Source organism: Mastigoproctus giganteus, chromosome 7 (assembly GCF_048544385.1).
Source record: "Mastigoproctus giganteus isolate SK-2022 chromosome 7, ASM4854438v1, whole genome shotgun sequence".
In the NCBI taxonomy this organism is placed as follows: domain Eukaryota; kingdom Metazoa; phylum Arthropoda; class Arachnida; order Uropygi; family Thelyphonidae; genus Mastigoproctus; species Mastigoproctus giganteus.
This window is the reverse complement of record NC_143581.1, coordinates 22,950,781-22,967,199: the sequence shown is the minus strand read 5'-3', so window position 1 is coordinate 22,967,199 and position 16,419 is coordinate 22,950,781. Positions and strand designations below refer to the sequence as shown.

General features: G+C 38.1%; 1 protein-coding gene across 2 annotated transcripts in view; it reads left to right on the top strand.

The window, feature by feature from the left end:
* The window catches only part of LOC150082639 (Na(+)/H(+) exchanger protein 2-like), a 313,793-nt gene that overhangs the window by 81,165 nt on the left and 216,209 nt on the right, over nt 1-16,419 (top strand). The window contains exon 1 of one of the 2 annotated variants that reach the window (XM_090377564.1): nt 4,123-4,140. The exons of the other annotated variant lie outside the window; for it this stretch is intronic. The gene's annotated coding sequence lies outside the window, so the exon portion shown is untranslated. Of the gene's footprint in view, nt 1-4,122; nt 4,141-16,419 lie in introns of those variants that run through there. 2 annotated transcript variants of the gene reach the window in all.

Sequence of the window (16,419 nt, the reverse complement as noted above, 5' to 3'; positions counted from 1 at the left end):
TAAACAAGTTAATGCACGCTTTACATTTCAGGAGCGTTAGATTTTTATTTTTGATGTTTAAACATCTTTGGCGACACCTACCAAATTTCGGACGATAGTAAAATCAATTTGTCACGATTTTGCGACGCGGAAATGGCGTCGTTTTCGTTTCATAACTTTTTTTTTTTTTTTTTTTGATTTGGTAGTTGTTGGCGCATCGGCTTCTGTGGCCATATTGCACCTCCAAAGGTTTTTGCAGTACAGTGATCCAAGCCCGAGGCGGGAATCGAACCCGCGACCTTTGGGTTGCCGGGCAGGTACTTTACCCACTCGGCTAGCCCGGTCGGCTTCGTTTCATAACAAAGAAAAACAGAGTCGGGAGAAGAGATCGAGCAAAGGATCATGGGAAGTGATCCTGGATGTGCTCAGAGCTAGCATAAACCAACTGGCTGCGGAAAAACGTTTATGATTTGGGGCATACCACTTAGGTGGCTTTGGGCTAACCACTGCCACCCGTGGCAGAAACCTTTTGGTAACCAGAGAAATGGCTATCTTGAGGGCAGTGATTTTGGATGTGCTCAGAGCTGGCATAAACCAACTCTGAGCACAACCAAGGTCATTACATTACATGCGCTTCAGCCTTACCAGTTGACGCACATGTAATGTAGGCTATAGTACCCGTCTGTATTACTGAAGCGGTTGTATATTTCCGTGAAGAGGCGAATCAAAACGTTTTTCTGCAACCAGCTGGGCCAGTCAATACTATTTAAATCAGTTTGGGATTGGGAGATAACAGACTCCAAATTTCATGTACGAGTAGAATCTCTTGCTTGTCATTGGCCATTCTCATTAAGTTGGAAGTCCTCGTTGGTCATCAAGTTTTCGCGTTTCTTTGCAATTGCGCTGAGTCGGTTGAGCTGGGCGAGCTTTAGATCCTCATTCATCTCGCTGTTTGGATGATTGTAAAAGTTTCCAAAGGGGTTTTCTTCTAGCAGTCGCGTTACAAGGCTATGCAAGTCATTACAGCATGCTTCGTCAGGGTCAACGTCGTCGTTGTCTTAACATATCGTCTTACATATTTCAGTTGTTATGCGAATGTTTAAGTACGATTCCTACAATTTACGACCTAGTATGAGCTCTTCATTGTCGTCGTAAGTCTTGACATATTTCATTTTTGACAGTACCTCTGTTTCCTCATTGAGAAATGGAATGTGCCGTGTTACCACCTCGCGCTTGTACTCGTTGAGATCCTGAGCCAAGTCATAGTTTCGATAGCGTATTATGCATGGATACTGTCGTTTCTTGTCGATCTCATAGAGCTGCATGTGTAATTTGCAACAAACCAGGAAGAGTAACATGATCGTATGATTGTAACAATACAAATACTTGTATTGTTGCAATCATACTATTTAACAAATGGGTAATTAGGCTATTGGCCTAACCTCTTCCAAACGCTTATTTCGGTAGAGTAAGCAGAGGCGTGTGTATCCTATTTATCACTAAAATTGATTCGGTAGAGTAAGTAGCGGGCGTGAGCATAAATTACATCGTTCATGATTTCGGTTCTAGTTGTTCAAAATTTAGTAGGCGTCGTCAAAGATGTTTACAGAGAAAACATCTTTCGTGCGTTCAGGGTACACACGCAATTTTTTTTATAATAATTGAAGTTTTCTTTTTCGGTGATTAACACAAGTGAAAGTAAATAACTAATTATCTTCTTACCAATTAATCACTAATTGATTAACTAATAATATATAAAAGTAATTGTTTCACTTAACTGAACATACCGCCCAACGTAATATTCACACCACGTTTTATAATACTTAATAATCGACATCGCACGCAATACCTGTCACCAATAAATTCACCACGACGAATCGATACTGTCATTCAATAATGTTAATAATTTTTTATTGGCATTCGTAATATTAATAAAAATCCATTTTCTTTAAGATGACTTTGATCTGAATGCTTTACATAGGACAGTTTGCACACAGGCATATAAATTACAGGGTAAGCCCAGAAGTTCTCAATCGGTGTGTTATACAACCATGACGAATTATACTCTATATCAAGTTGTAATTGAAAACTAAATTGATTTCGTTACCTCAACATTTGCAATACTACAGGTAACGTTCTGTGAAACATTTATTCAACGCTGCCTAATACGTATAGTACGCCCATTCTTTTGCACAGCACGTGTAAAACATCAAATGGTTGAACATGAGTGCTATGCTACACTACACAAACTCAGGGATGTATCCCAGTTATCTTTAGATGCTGAGAAATATTTGTGAAATATTGTGAAATTCTGTGAAATATTTATTCAACGCTGCCTAATACGTATAGTACGCCCATTCTTTTGCACAGCATGTGTAAAACATCTAATGATTACACAAACTCAGGGATGCACCCCCAGTTATCTTTAGATGCGATTAGTGCTGTAATATAATTTTTGTGGCCTTTTTTCGAATTCTTACGCCAAAGGTTCATCTCCAGGTTTAAGTCAATAAGTAAGTCATACTGGTGTACATTGGCAGTAAGTCAATAATGCACTTTACGAACTGTTATTTCGCCATTTCCTGGTTTCGTGCGCTTCATTTCCGGTTTCTTGTAAGGATGACTTATTCCTGGTTCCGTTTTGTCTGAGAGAAAAGTGTGTTGAAGCAATACGTTGGAATAATTACCTCGCCATCCCGCTGCCTCTTTCACACTCTGCCTAGAAGGAAGTGGATGGTTGTTTACAGATTACATCTCAGTCAGTTCTCCGCAGCCGACCGGGCTAGCCAAGTGGGTAAAGTGCCTGCCTGCCAACCCAAAGGTCGCGGGTTCGATTCCCGCCTCGGGCTTGGATCAAAGTACTGCAAAAACCTTGGGAGGTGCACTATGGCCACAGAAGCCGATGCGCCAACAACTACCAAACAAAAAAAAAAAAAAAAAAAAAAAAAAAAAAGTTCTCCGCAAGATAATGAAGATAGATGCATGGCAATCATACAAACAACTTCGTAGAAAAGGCAACGGTTTTTGTTTAGGGTTCAATATACTCGTTTCTTTAATTGGCCTGTTTAGCGATGCTAAAACGAATTAATTAGAGAGCAAATGAGACCGCGTTAATCGCTAAAGTAACGTTTTGACCCACATTTTTAATACAAACAGAAAGTACGCGATCAGCTGATCAAAAGTTGATGCAGTCACATTCAATGAAATATAAACACTCAAAACGCAGGTGTATATTTTCATAAATTTTTATAACTAGGTGCAAAATGAATTTTGCTCTGATTATTGTCTCTCATGATTTTATTCATCAACTTGTCTGGAATGTTACGTCACCCTGAACCGCTTCAATGAAGCTGTGTTTATCACGTGTTGTATACTACAACACATGATTCACTGACATGAATCATTTATACTATGAACCGCATGAATCATTTATACTACGATTACTTACAGCAACTGTGGAGTTTTTTTTACTCGCCAGTATACACCAGTATTTCTGCTGCTTGTATGAATAAATCATGACGGCTTATTCTATATAGACCGAAATTCTTAAATTAGTTTACAAAATGGTATTCGTGCCGTTTTGACCACCCAATCAACGCAACTCACCGGCATGACGTCTTTATTGCGTAATCAAATGCTCTTCTCTATGGCACGCGGCGCAGATCAATGTCGGCTGCGTTTTATCTCCAACGGACACTTTCGGTTCTCTCGGGTGAACCCAGAAATATCCGGCGATGAGCGGTGTCGCCAGCGAGATCGCGCCGTCCTCAGGTACATGGAGATACACACAATGTCACCCCTAAACTAACCTGATTCAGCCATTGCCTACGTGCCTCACGATGGCACGTCAATTTCTTGTCGTTTGGCAAGTTGTTGCCTTGTTGACTGTCGTCATACTTGCGGGAGATGATTTATCAGATGCCGTCCTAGTGGAACATCAAGAAGTTGTACCTTCCAATACAAACAATCGGATTGAGAGTAGCCCTATGATGTTACCTGTTGTACTGTCGGAGACCGTACCTACTGTAGATCCACAAAAGTCGGAAGACAAAGTTCACAAGGAAATTCATCGCTTTAAGGTAGCAGCAGTTGACTTTCGAAAAGTGTCGGCTCCGTTTCTAATCTCCTTGTGGATTGTCATTGCTGGTATAGCGAAGATAGGTGAGTGCTACGTTTTCTTGGGGAGATCACGACTTAAAATAAGTTAGAATATATCTTAGTCTGTATTTGCTAGCGATTTTTTACTTCGCTTTGGTGAAGATTTTCATTCCGCTTATTATGGTTCGAAGTAGGGCCTCATCCAAAACCATCTCAATGAATCTTAATGTGGATTTTAAGATTGATAACAAAATGTGGTGATGGATAGCTATCAAAGAGTCAGAGTAACCAGTATCTAACTTTCCCAATTGGGAAATACCAGGCATTGAGCAAGCTTGGTGTTAAATTTTATTCAAATGCTAATCAAAGTAACCTGCTTTGTCCTTAAATTGCAATATTTCGTATAATATCTTGGTAGCCCAGAGGCATATATTCTATATAAGTTAAAAATATTTTTTGTAAAATCTTTTTTCTCGCTTTGAGGAATTTTTTAAATGAAAACTGGATCCAAATAATTACTGAATAACTACCTAGAACTATAATAGCCGGAAATAGAGGGGGGAGGAAGAGGTAGAATCAGCGTATCCAAGGGTGTGAAAATTCTAAATTCATATGCAGCCCTTGAATAGATCAATGAGGGATGATATGACCAGTATGGTTTCAGAGTTTGATTGGAGTTTGAGGAAATAAGCTAAGGACAGACAAACCTTTTCATTTATGTTAGATGGTTGACTGTGATCTAAAGCTACTTTTGAAAACCAAATATATGTTGACAAACAAGAACAATTTTTGATGTTAAACCAGTACAGGCACTAAGTATTGTAACGCCAAGGAAAATTACACATTCAATCGCCCTCTTTTTATCTGACACTTTTATGAAGAAATATATTTATTCTCATTTGTTGAAATAAAAAGCCCAGTAAGTATCCCGCTTTACTACAATTGTAATCTTTCCAACACTACTTTTAATAGCAATTTTCAACGTTCGTTTCATCAACTCATTTTAAAAAGTTATAGCGATCAATCTTTCAAAATACATCCATGGACTACGCGTTTAAATTGGACAATTAAGGATTTGCGCCAGTATTCATTTATAACATACCAATGCTCAAAAGTTAAAAAAGAACAAAAAAAAAACGTGAATGCATTTTTTAAATAAAGGTAAAAGTAGAATCACATATTCGTAATTCATGAAACAAAATAACTTATTTGACCACATTAAAAAACTCATGCGCAACATGCATAAAATCGGATGACCAGATAAAAACAGCCTGTTTTCGGAATCCTGCAATTCGCGGTTATCGATTTCATTATTAAGTTCAAGAGAGCCATCATTGTAAAAATGTCACCAACGACACCATTAATTCTTTCACTACAAGGAGAATGGAGGCAGAAAAGTCAAGCTGAAGTCGCCATGTGACTCAGCGTTCTTAAACAGACTATGGAACCAGTTCTAAAACATGAAGACTGCCTCTAGAAGATCTCTCAGAAGCCGTCATTGTGTCACCTCCACGTAAGTTGACTATTACCTGGTTATCTTGAGTGGAAAGCACTACAGTAACTTTATTCTGAGCTTACAGCTCTATAGGAGGGCTTGTATCGTGTTCAACTGAAGGGACGTTGTGCCTAAAACATGTCGTCTGAAGCCAGGAACGATGGACCGTAGTTCTCTTTACTCATGAGCCTAGATACAGTCTTCAATAAGTTTTTTACTGGAGCAATTAGTCAGTTTCGTCCAATTAATGATAATGCATGTCCTCAGGATTCTCCTAGTAAGTCATCACCTTCAGAGGAGCGTATAGTTTGTATGGAATGACCAGAAAGAGCTCGTAACCTCATTCCAACAACGGTTATTAAGGATGCTCAAGGAATGAGGGGTTTCCAGCCATGGACACTCATCCAGAAACCTCACTGAGCTTGCCTCAGCTCTTACGAAACGAAAGAATAGAAATTGATACCTGCTACCACTAATTCAGTATCGTTGTCAGCTTGTGGAGTGGATTTGGCGCTTATACCCACGGAGATCACAGGTCTTATTAGGGAGTTTTCATGGATTATCGAGGCGCCATTTTCGGCCGTTCATGAACTCATTGGCATAATTATGCAATCTGCCCAGTATTTGTACATTAAGGCACATTAAAGCGAATGACTCGCTAAAGTTAATTATAATCTAATTAAAAAGCTTTTGATTTATTAATGTTTTTGTGTTTGTTCCTTAACTTGTGAACACCCGTTAATACAGATACAAGAGATATTCGGGAACAGAAATTATGGCCTTCAGAGATGTGACTCACATATATCTCTAGTCAGCGCCTACCGCATTAATAGAACAAACACACAAACTAATTAATAGAATTAGTCTTTGCGTGACTGAGGCTTTGAGGTCATGTATAACAATTCTGACACAAAGAAAAAAAAAAAAAGAATTCAATTTTTACCCATGCTCAATTAATGCAAGCAAAACCTTACCCAACTAATTAAAAAATGAAACAAAACATCGCATGTAACACACTCGCGAAAAATGGTTTGCACGTCAGTACCAGATGCTAATTATTTCCTTTGTTTAGAACAATAAAAATCTTCCTCCATGCAATCCATCCATCACTTTCAGAGATGAACGAACTCGTTGAATTGTTTAGCCTGTATCAACCTTACTGATCCTCACAAGCTCACCTACATTACTGCACTTATCTTTATAGCATGTCTGAAAGTTTTTGTTCTAGTCTCTGGTAAAAAGAAATTTTTCAAGGGTTTTAAGCCTTCTACTTTTAGGCACGAGCTAAAAGTTCAGAAAAATCCACTTCAATTAGCGAAAACATTAAAATACTGTGGGAGAAAGTAATGAATTTCCCCTCTCTTTTCGTTCCACTAGGGGATTAATGAAGTAACCAAATTGTCTCATATCGACTGTGAAGGGCAGGGTTAGTTCTACGTATGATGTGGGTTTGTTTTTGCCGGTTTGGACTTGGTCCAACTGGTCTACTTACACCTGCATTGATGGAATCTAGAGTATAATAATCTGCATTAAACTAATGGAAGTATACCTTGCACACTATTCTGACCTTTATTGTTAGTTTTCGAAAGTCACGAAGAACTGTGACTCAAACATATTTTTTACCAACTTTTGCTTGTTACTCGAAAAAGATGACCGCCTATATTTCCTAAATTCTCAGAACAGATAATTATAAAGTGAAAAGGAGACAGAATTTTCCTTATTCATTTCGGCATTTTGAACACGCTACTTCACTGTAAGTACTAGCATCTTTACAGAGAAGTAACAGTACACTTAGCAACTTCTAAAGTTTAATACAATAGTTTTCAACCTTTTTTTTAATAACGGCCCCCCTAAGTAATTTATTTTATTTTGTGGCGCTCCTACTCAAATTTCTTCCAGTTAGATCCGATTCTCTCTGTATATATACTGCGTATATATATATATATATATATGCATGTTATAATGTAAAAATTTCCACTGTTTTTAACTCATTGGTACTATATTTGATATTATATATATATATTATATGATATTATTACAATAATATAGCTATAAACAAAATTACAATTCATAATAAAAATTATAGAGGTACTTATTTAACATCAATTATAGATCACCACAAAATTAAAAAGATACCCTACACCTTTTTATAATTAAATAAATATATAAATTTAAAAAAAATAAGTTTAAGTAACGTAAACCCAAATTATGTGGCACACCTGGAATGTTATTGCGGCATCCTAAGGTGTCGCGGACACCGATTGAAAACCACTGGTTTAATACATAGTCCTAATATTTATAATAACAAAACTATCGTAATAACAAAATTATTATGTGATCATAATAATTTTATTATGATCAAAACTAAAGAACGGAAGGCAAATAAAAACCAATTGTAAATTAAATTATATTATTTTGTAAACAGAGTTTTTAAATATTTAAAAAATATATGGCAATACCTCGTTTTCTGTTTGTTTTAAACTATTATTAATCTACTAATAATCTGCTATTATTAGTATACTACTTACAGCGTTGACCGTGTTTAACCACCACAATTGGAGTGAGTGTGTGGGTTAAACGATAAAGCAACTAAGGCTATGAGGAGGCAGTACGTTGTGTCCTTAAATTCTGTGTATTCTGTGATTGATTTGCTTCTTTGAAGGACAAAAATCCGAACTCCAGTGAGATAAAAACGTACAACGCTCTTTTGAGACCAACTAACTCGGCCACGCTGTAAAAATTATAAAAATTTCTCGCTTCATTTATGCGATTTGAACGTTGGATTTTTCCTACCGATGTGACGAGAACGATAATTATATCAACTGTGACGCAACTACTAAAATTAAAAAAAAAAAAAAAAAGTAATTTACATTTTTTTCATTTACAATTAACTTAGAGATGTAAACCACCTACAACGTAACACAATATTTCTAAGACGTGCGAAAATATTGTTATATAACTGAAAGATCAAATACTCTTGTTAGTGAAATCAGCGCCCTCTCACTTGACACACTTTCGGGCTGATTATTCAAATTAATGAGCATTCATGGCAGACAGAATAGTGACATCTCTGACCGTTTGGGGAATACACTGGCATTAATCAGTAAAATACTTTGGCAGTAATTTAATCATTTGGTATTGTCCTATTCCTTTTACACCATATTTCCAACTGTCAGACGTGTACTGGATTGTACAAGCAATATGATTTTTCTCACGGAGATTTTCGATTTTTTTTTTTTTTCGTATTCCTGCCTGTATTATTTCTTGGTTTTTAGGCTTACGAAGAAACGTGATTTTTGTGACAACTATGATAAAAGGAACGCTCTCCAATTATCGGGAATAAATACAGTAAACGCTGAAACCTAAGGTTTTGTGGAATTAAATCTACTGGTTGTGCACGTCAGTAAGTTGCTATTTATGGAAGCGATAAACTAATGAGGCATACGTTTTTCCAACTGTATCCACACTGGGCATTTTTTATCTCTCTTCGCTCTGAGCTATTCCAAAGTGGTGCAAAAATGGTCATCCGCTCACGCAAGCGTCATATGACCAGCGACACAGCTGTAATTTGCAAGAGTAGTTCGCACTAGGTTATAAAGTTTACTGAAAAAGCGATAGCACTGAACGAGAGAACTGTCCACTCCTCATTTTGCGCTGATTGTTAAAGATAAAAGTAATTGTAGATTCGGGGGCACGATTGTTGTATAATATTTCCGGATTGGAAAATGATTTTTTTTTCTCGGAAAGCGTCCCGGATTTTGCCGATTATATGGAACTTTTTTGATTTACACCTTTGGGCTAAACTCTGTTATTTGGGTACCACATGTCTCAGGGCAGAGGGCGTGGTCGTAGAACGGAGTGATTGTACGGTCGAGTTCTGTGATTATTGCGTTCTCTTTCTGATTGTTTTGTGTCGTCGAGGAGGAGGGGTGCTTAGCTTAGGTAGGGTGTTTATCACCCCCCATTCCGCTGTTTTAAAATCGGAAAACGAGTTCCCAATTTAAAAACAGCGGCAAGTGGAGGGAAAAACACCCTAAGGATATCAACCTAGAAGGACAGTGGGCTTTCCCCGCAAGTAATGCGGGGAAAGCAGTGCGTGGCACCTGCCAATCTACTTTGTTCCTGTCCGTTTGTCGAAATATGGACTAGTACCCAAGATCTTGAGGCGCCTCCGTAGCCAGGTGGGCAGGATCAGCAGTGCGTAGCACACGCTTCTTGATTAGACCGGGATTCGAACCCGTGACCACCAAATACGGAAAGGTCAGGGAATGACCACCGCATATCCCCGGAGCAATATGGCTTTAGTTGATAATGCTCCTAAAAACCAAATAAAAAAAAATAAAAAAAATCTGGAGTTTTATCCATCTTTGCTCTCGAATATGATAGGGACAATTTCTCGTATCTGCGACAATCCCAAAAAGAAAAATACAAGGTCTAACAAAAAAAAATTAATTAAGGCGAATTCTGTAAAATAAAAAAGTTGATCTTATTCATTTTAAATAAATCAAACAGAAGTAATATCTTGTAAAGACTTGGTCTAAAGTGTTCACAGATATTACTCGAAATGTATTAATACATTAATGTGTATAACATTTTTCAGTATTAGGAGATCGTTCGCGGTTGCTATAGTATGTGGATTATTTTTCGGTAGTCCATGTATGTTATACTGTGTCCACCTGGTTGCCTTTACCAAACTGTAATATTAGCATAGTGTTATAATGGTTAAATGATGTAGGTAAGTCAACTCTTTCTGTATTTGCAAAAATTAAAAAATTAAAGAAATTTCCTCTATCATTCATACTTTCCCAAATGTCAACAAAGTGATTATCCTATTCCGGTTTGAACTTAACTAAACTCTCCGCCTTGGCCACTTTGGCAGATTTATTACAATAAAGTACAGCATGTTGTCCAGAAGTAAACTTCATCAGCCTAGCTTTCTGTTATTTCTAAGATTTTATATTTGTGCCCTATGGTACTGGTTCTTCTTACTCCCACCAGTGAGAATAAATCTCCGTTTAATTTACTGATTCCATTCTACACCTCAATTAGATCCTCCTTAGTTGTTGTTGTTGGGTGTATCCTATTATGTCAATTACTACAAGTGTGTGTTCACGAGTAGATCTGCATGTTATGTGTACTGAAAAACCAGAAATAACTCTAGAGCAAACTCTATTCCCTCCGCCTGAGATCGGCTAACTACAGCCATGATCGAATAGTATTTTTTAAAAAATTCCTCCAGTCGTTGATGGGAACAGAATCCAGACTTTCCCAAACGAGTCACGAGTGGCGAAACCACTTACTGCCACGAAGGGCTAAGATGCCTAGTGACCAAGCCTTGCAGTTGGTACCTTCCAAACCGTTCTTCATATGGGCGGTGATTAGCGCCCCTCTCATAATTCTCTAATACTGCAGGGTGATTCAAAATTCGCACAAACCAAAATGAATGAGTTGATTTCTCCGTTCTGGTCGATTTCTCTGCTCTGTTCTGGTATTCCTGCTGTGGGCAGCCAGGATGCGAGGAAGGTGGCACCTATCGGTATTGCACTTCATCCGATGGGTATGGAGTTCGTGCATTGTGCACAGAGAGGAATAGTTGACCCAGAATCGGCTCTAGGGATGGGCACCGGGAGGCAATCGCCAATTTGGTGTTTGCTCCTCGGTTGCAGAGTGACTTGGGGCCTCCGTAGCCAGTTGGGCAGAAGCAGCAGTGCGTAGCACACGCTTCTTGATTAGACCGGGGTTCGAGCCCGTGACCACCAAATACGGAGGATGTGGAAAGGTCAGAGAATGACCACCGCATATCCCCCCGGGGCAATATGGCCTTAGTTGCTAATGCTCCTAAAAACCAAACAACAACAGCAGAGTGACTTTTCTTTTTTTTCTATTGGTAAATGTTCTGCTTGATACTGATTATACGGTGGAGATGGACTTTAAGTCTAGGTGCCACCTTACATACATCAATATACTATGACTACTATGTTCTGGTAACCATACGTAAGTCATGCAAAACCACATCGGTGGCGCACTGTATACCACCGCATGAATGACAGTAGTTGTTATTTTACACTTAACAAACTCGTTCATAGGGAATAGTTCGTGACGAAGCCCATATTTCCTTTCTGAAAGCATGTTTGTATAGTCGAACAACGCTTTTGTTCAAAATCGTATGTGAACATCAAAACAGATATTTTCAACGTTTATAATTTTTTTATAATTACTTATTATTATTATAGTTATTATAATTATTTGATTTCATAATCTGATTAATTTAAGAATTAAATATTAAAATTTAAATGAAAGATTAATGTGATTAATTAAAGAATTAATACATCTTAGGTTGTGTGAATTTTGAACCACCTTTCAGCATAAGATTTGAGTATTATGTATTATTAGCTGTTTAGCAGTAACAAAGTTAGAGAGATGAAAGCAGCATTTCGACATAAATTATATTTAAAAAAAAATTCGGTATATTATGTAATTTTATAAATAAAGGAACAACAGCCGACCCAACCCAAGAAAATTGCCCTCTTTTAGGGTTCTGTAAAGGTTGGATTGCTTAGGTTGTGAATTATTCTGGAAAACCGCTAAGGCAATTCGGATAAGGAGGTTAGTAGATTAAGTTTATAAATTACATGTTCTGAGGCTAGTTTGTCTGGTTCCATAATAAAAATGTTGAGGGAGGTGTGGCTAAAAACCATTAGAGGAGAGAACTCGGTGTGATACAATGAAAAACATTCTCATGGAATAGTTCTGTTGATAAAAATTAAATAATTTAATCAGTCGCTGCACTTTACTCCGTCTGCTACCATGGCAACAGGTCTGAAGCATATTTAATTCGGCATTATTAATAATTTGGTAAAGCTGCTGAATTGTGAGACATACTGCATACCGTTCTGTTGGGAATTTATAAATAATGGAAGGGTAATAACGGAAGTTAGACAGACAGATTAAAGTGAGGACAGATTAATTTGATTATGCTGGTTACTAGTGACTGGGTTATATTTACCTTTGGCTTGAATGACAATTGTGTTCCCTCTGCGACTACTTACCACCAATGTACAGTAGCATTCAGCCTCACATCCAAAGAATTAGTATTAGTATTAGTATTAGTATTAGTAACGGCCGTATGGTGCAAGAAAGCCTATGGCTTATGCTGCACCAGCCAAAAAAAAAAAAAAAAAATCCGAACAAAACAATGATAAAAACAAAAATTAAATAAATAAATAATAATTAATAAATAAATAAAAATAATAAAATGAAATTAAAAATTAAATAAAAAGGAAATTAATCCTATCATCCTATGCGCTTCCCTTACCCGAAAGTACTATCCAGATGACCTTTGAATTTCCCCAAACTGTCGGCCTCTACCACCCATGAAGGCAACTTATTCCAGTAATTTATAACTCGCTGGCTAAAATAAAACTTCCTGCAGTCCAATCTAAACATTTCCCCGCGTAACTTGAATTTATGTCCCCTAGTTCTAGCATCATTTATAATCTTGAAAATTTTGTCCTCATTCATTTTACTGATGCCTCTCAGAGCCTTAAACACCTCAATCAAATCTCCTCTAAGGTGTCTAGTTTCCAAATTCTGCAACCCACATATTCGAAGTCTTTCTTCATAAGGACGCCCTTTTGCCGATCTCACCAGGCGAGTTACCCTTCTTTGCACCCTTTCAAGAAGCTCGATGTCTTTCTTTAGGTGCGGTCTCCATACTTGAACACAGTATTCCAAGTGTGGTCTAACATAGGCCTTATATAATGGGATTATCACGTCCCTATCTCTACTTGCAAAAGTTCGATAGATCATCGATAGGACACCATGGGCCTTCCTTGCAACCTGTTTACAATGCTCAGAGAATTTCATGTCTGACCGTATCGTAACACCCAAGTCCCTTTCCTCCAGTACTGGGTTTAGTTGAGCTCCACCAAGTGAATAAGTTATTTTGGGATTACTGTTTCCCAGGTGTAATACCTTACACTTTGTTGGATTAAAGCACAGCTGCCATTTTTCTGACCATTCTTGAAGTCTATCTAGGTCTCTCTGAAGAAGCTCAGCTTGACAGTGATCATTAACTACTCTACCAATTTTAACATCATCTGCAAATTTAGACATCACGCCCTCTATCCCTTCATCAATGTCGTTTATGAAAATTAAAAACAACAGTGGTCCTAATAATGATCCTTGGGGAACCCCACTTCTTACATCAACCCAATCTGAGGAATAGCCATTTATCACAACCCTCTGCCTCCTGCCCTGAAGCCATCCTTCTATCCATCTAAGGATTTTCCCAGTGATTCCAACCTGTTCCAGCTTATAAAGCAACCGCTCATGTGGGACTGAGTCAAAAGCTTTGCTGAAATCTAAATAAACAATGTCGAAATTATTCCCTAAATCCAGCTCGTGAGTGACCCTTTCGAAATAGCGAACCAGATTTGTTAAACATGATTTTCCCTTTACAAAACCATGCTGAGTATCCTTGAGAATTTCAATTCGATCCAAATGATCCTGAATTCCACCCTTGATCAATGCCTCCATGATTTTCCCTACTACTGAAGTCAGACTGACAGGTCGATAATTTCCCACTTCACTTTTAGAGCCACCCTTATGTATGGGAGAAGGGATAGTTAACCGCGCTGATCCAGCGCTTCAGCTTAACCCAAAGAGGTACAACGGAATTCGTGTCGAGATTCTGTGCTGGACTGGATTTAGCTTCTGTTTAGAAAAATCCAAAGTACGCTAGTACGCTCTTGTTCATATCTGGACCTCTGATCTTGTTATTTACAGAATAATATCCGGATGATGTAAACAGTCCTTTCTGTTATTATCTTTGGTCTACTGGATTATGGTACCAGGTTCCTTCTCTTTCCTTTCACATCTTCGTCTACAAGTGACTCGTAAAGTTGAAATAGATTGCAACACACCAAGTAATAGTGCAAAGAAAAACTTAACTGTTTACAATAATTATAAACTTGTTCCGTAATTAAAAGAAATAAAGGGTTTTCCAATAGTAACGCTCGATGTTTGGCAACAGCACATGACGAAGTCGACAGTCACACAGGTGGTATCTTTGGTAGCCGTATTCAGTTAGTCTCTGCATTTTATTATGGAGCGTTACACGACTGAGCAACGAGTCGAAATTGTAAAAAATCAAAACCAATGTTCTACTCGTCAAACGTTCCGTGCACTCCGTGCAGTTTATGGTGTCGACGAACGTCCTTCAGAATCCACAATTCGCCGTTTAATAAACAAATTCGAAGCAACTGGGTCTGTGGCAAATCTGAAAGTGCCTGTACGTCAGCGAAACGCAAGATCCGTTGAAAATATTGCTGCAGTCCGGGAAAGTGTGCGTGAGAATCCGCAACAGTCCATTCCGCGTCGGGCTCAAGAACTTGGCTTGTCTTCGACGACAACTTGGCGAATCCTGCATAAGGACTTAGGGCTTCACCCTTATAAAGTGCAATTAACCCAACAACTAAAGCCCAACGATCATGCACAGCGGCGTGCATTCGCTGATTGGGCGCTAGAGCAGTTGGAGGTCGATCCTGATTTTGGGCGAAAAATAATGTTTAGTGACGAAGCTCATTTCTGGTTAAGTGGCTTTGTTAACAAGCAAAATTGCCGAATTTGGAGCGACGAAAACCCACGGGAGATTCATGAGGTCCCACTACATTCCGAAAAAGTTATATTAGGCGCGTTATTGCTGAAATTGAGCCACTTTTATGCGATAACGTCATCACCAATTGGGTATCCAGGATTAACCAAACCAGACAAAGCCGCGGCGGACATTTATCTGATATAATTTTTAAAACATAATGTTAACACATATACTTCATAATAAAAATAAAAATAGATCACTATCACTCTCACAATTTGTTTTATTGCGTTACAAAAATCGAGCGTTACTATTGGAAAGCCCTGTATAAATTTTCTGTTACGTGAGGCATAAGTGTATCAGATCTGTAAAATTTCGTTTTTACACGGAGCAATATGGCCTTAGCGACTAAGGCCATATTGCTCCTTGTATACAGCCTATATATCGCGTATAATGTTGTCGATTTTCTATTTTCTGGACGAAAAGCCCAAGTTTTCGGAATTAAAAACCATGCTACCCTCGTCTGAAACCGACTAACTCAGCCACGTTGTGAAAAAGGCCCATAAAAATTCCTCTCGTCATTGACGGGACTAGAACCCAGGTCTTTTTCACCCGGTGTGGGGAGGATGGCGATCCTACCAACTGTCTCTGCCTGAGATCGGCTAACTATAGTATACAGTAAGATGTGACGTCCCCACCCATCCTATCACGAGTAGGTATAAATATGTAAATTAGCCAACGCCTCAGTTGCTAGATGAAGCGAGAACAATGATAACGTTATTCGCACCGATAGTAGTTTAACAACAATATGACTTTATAGAGGAATTTTGGTTTTCAGAAAATGAAGCAGTCAAGTTTAGCGATATATTTTTGGTAGTTCAACATTGTTTTCTTTTATTGCTGATATGGTATCTTTGTGAAAATTACAAAGAAATAGTTAACAAATGATTGAAGTTAACTTATAAATTAGTTCTTTCGCCTAGATTTTTTCAGACACCAGATCAGCTTCAGTGTCCTGGTGGAATCTCTTTCCCCGCTCTTCACTAGCATCCGGGCGATGCTAGTGAAGAGTATGGAAAAAGATTCCACCAGGATATAGAGTCAATGGAGAAGAGGTATAACAAGGAAGGAGGAATGTAACTATGGTGGGCAACAATATCTGGTTCTTGATTCATTCGGGATGGTTACACTGATCACAAAAGAGAGACGGTCAATTTCGTTTTTAAGGAATTTTTTTTTTATTAATCCCAGG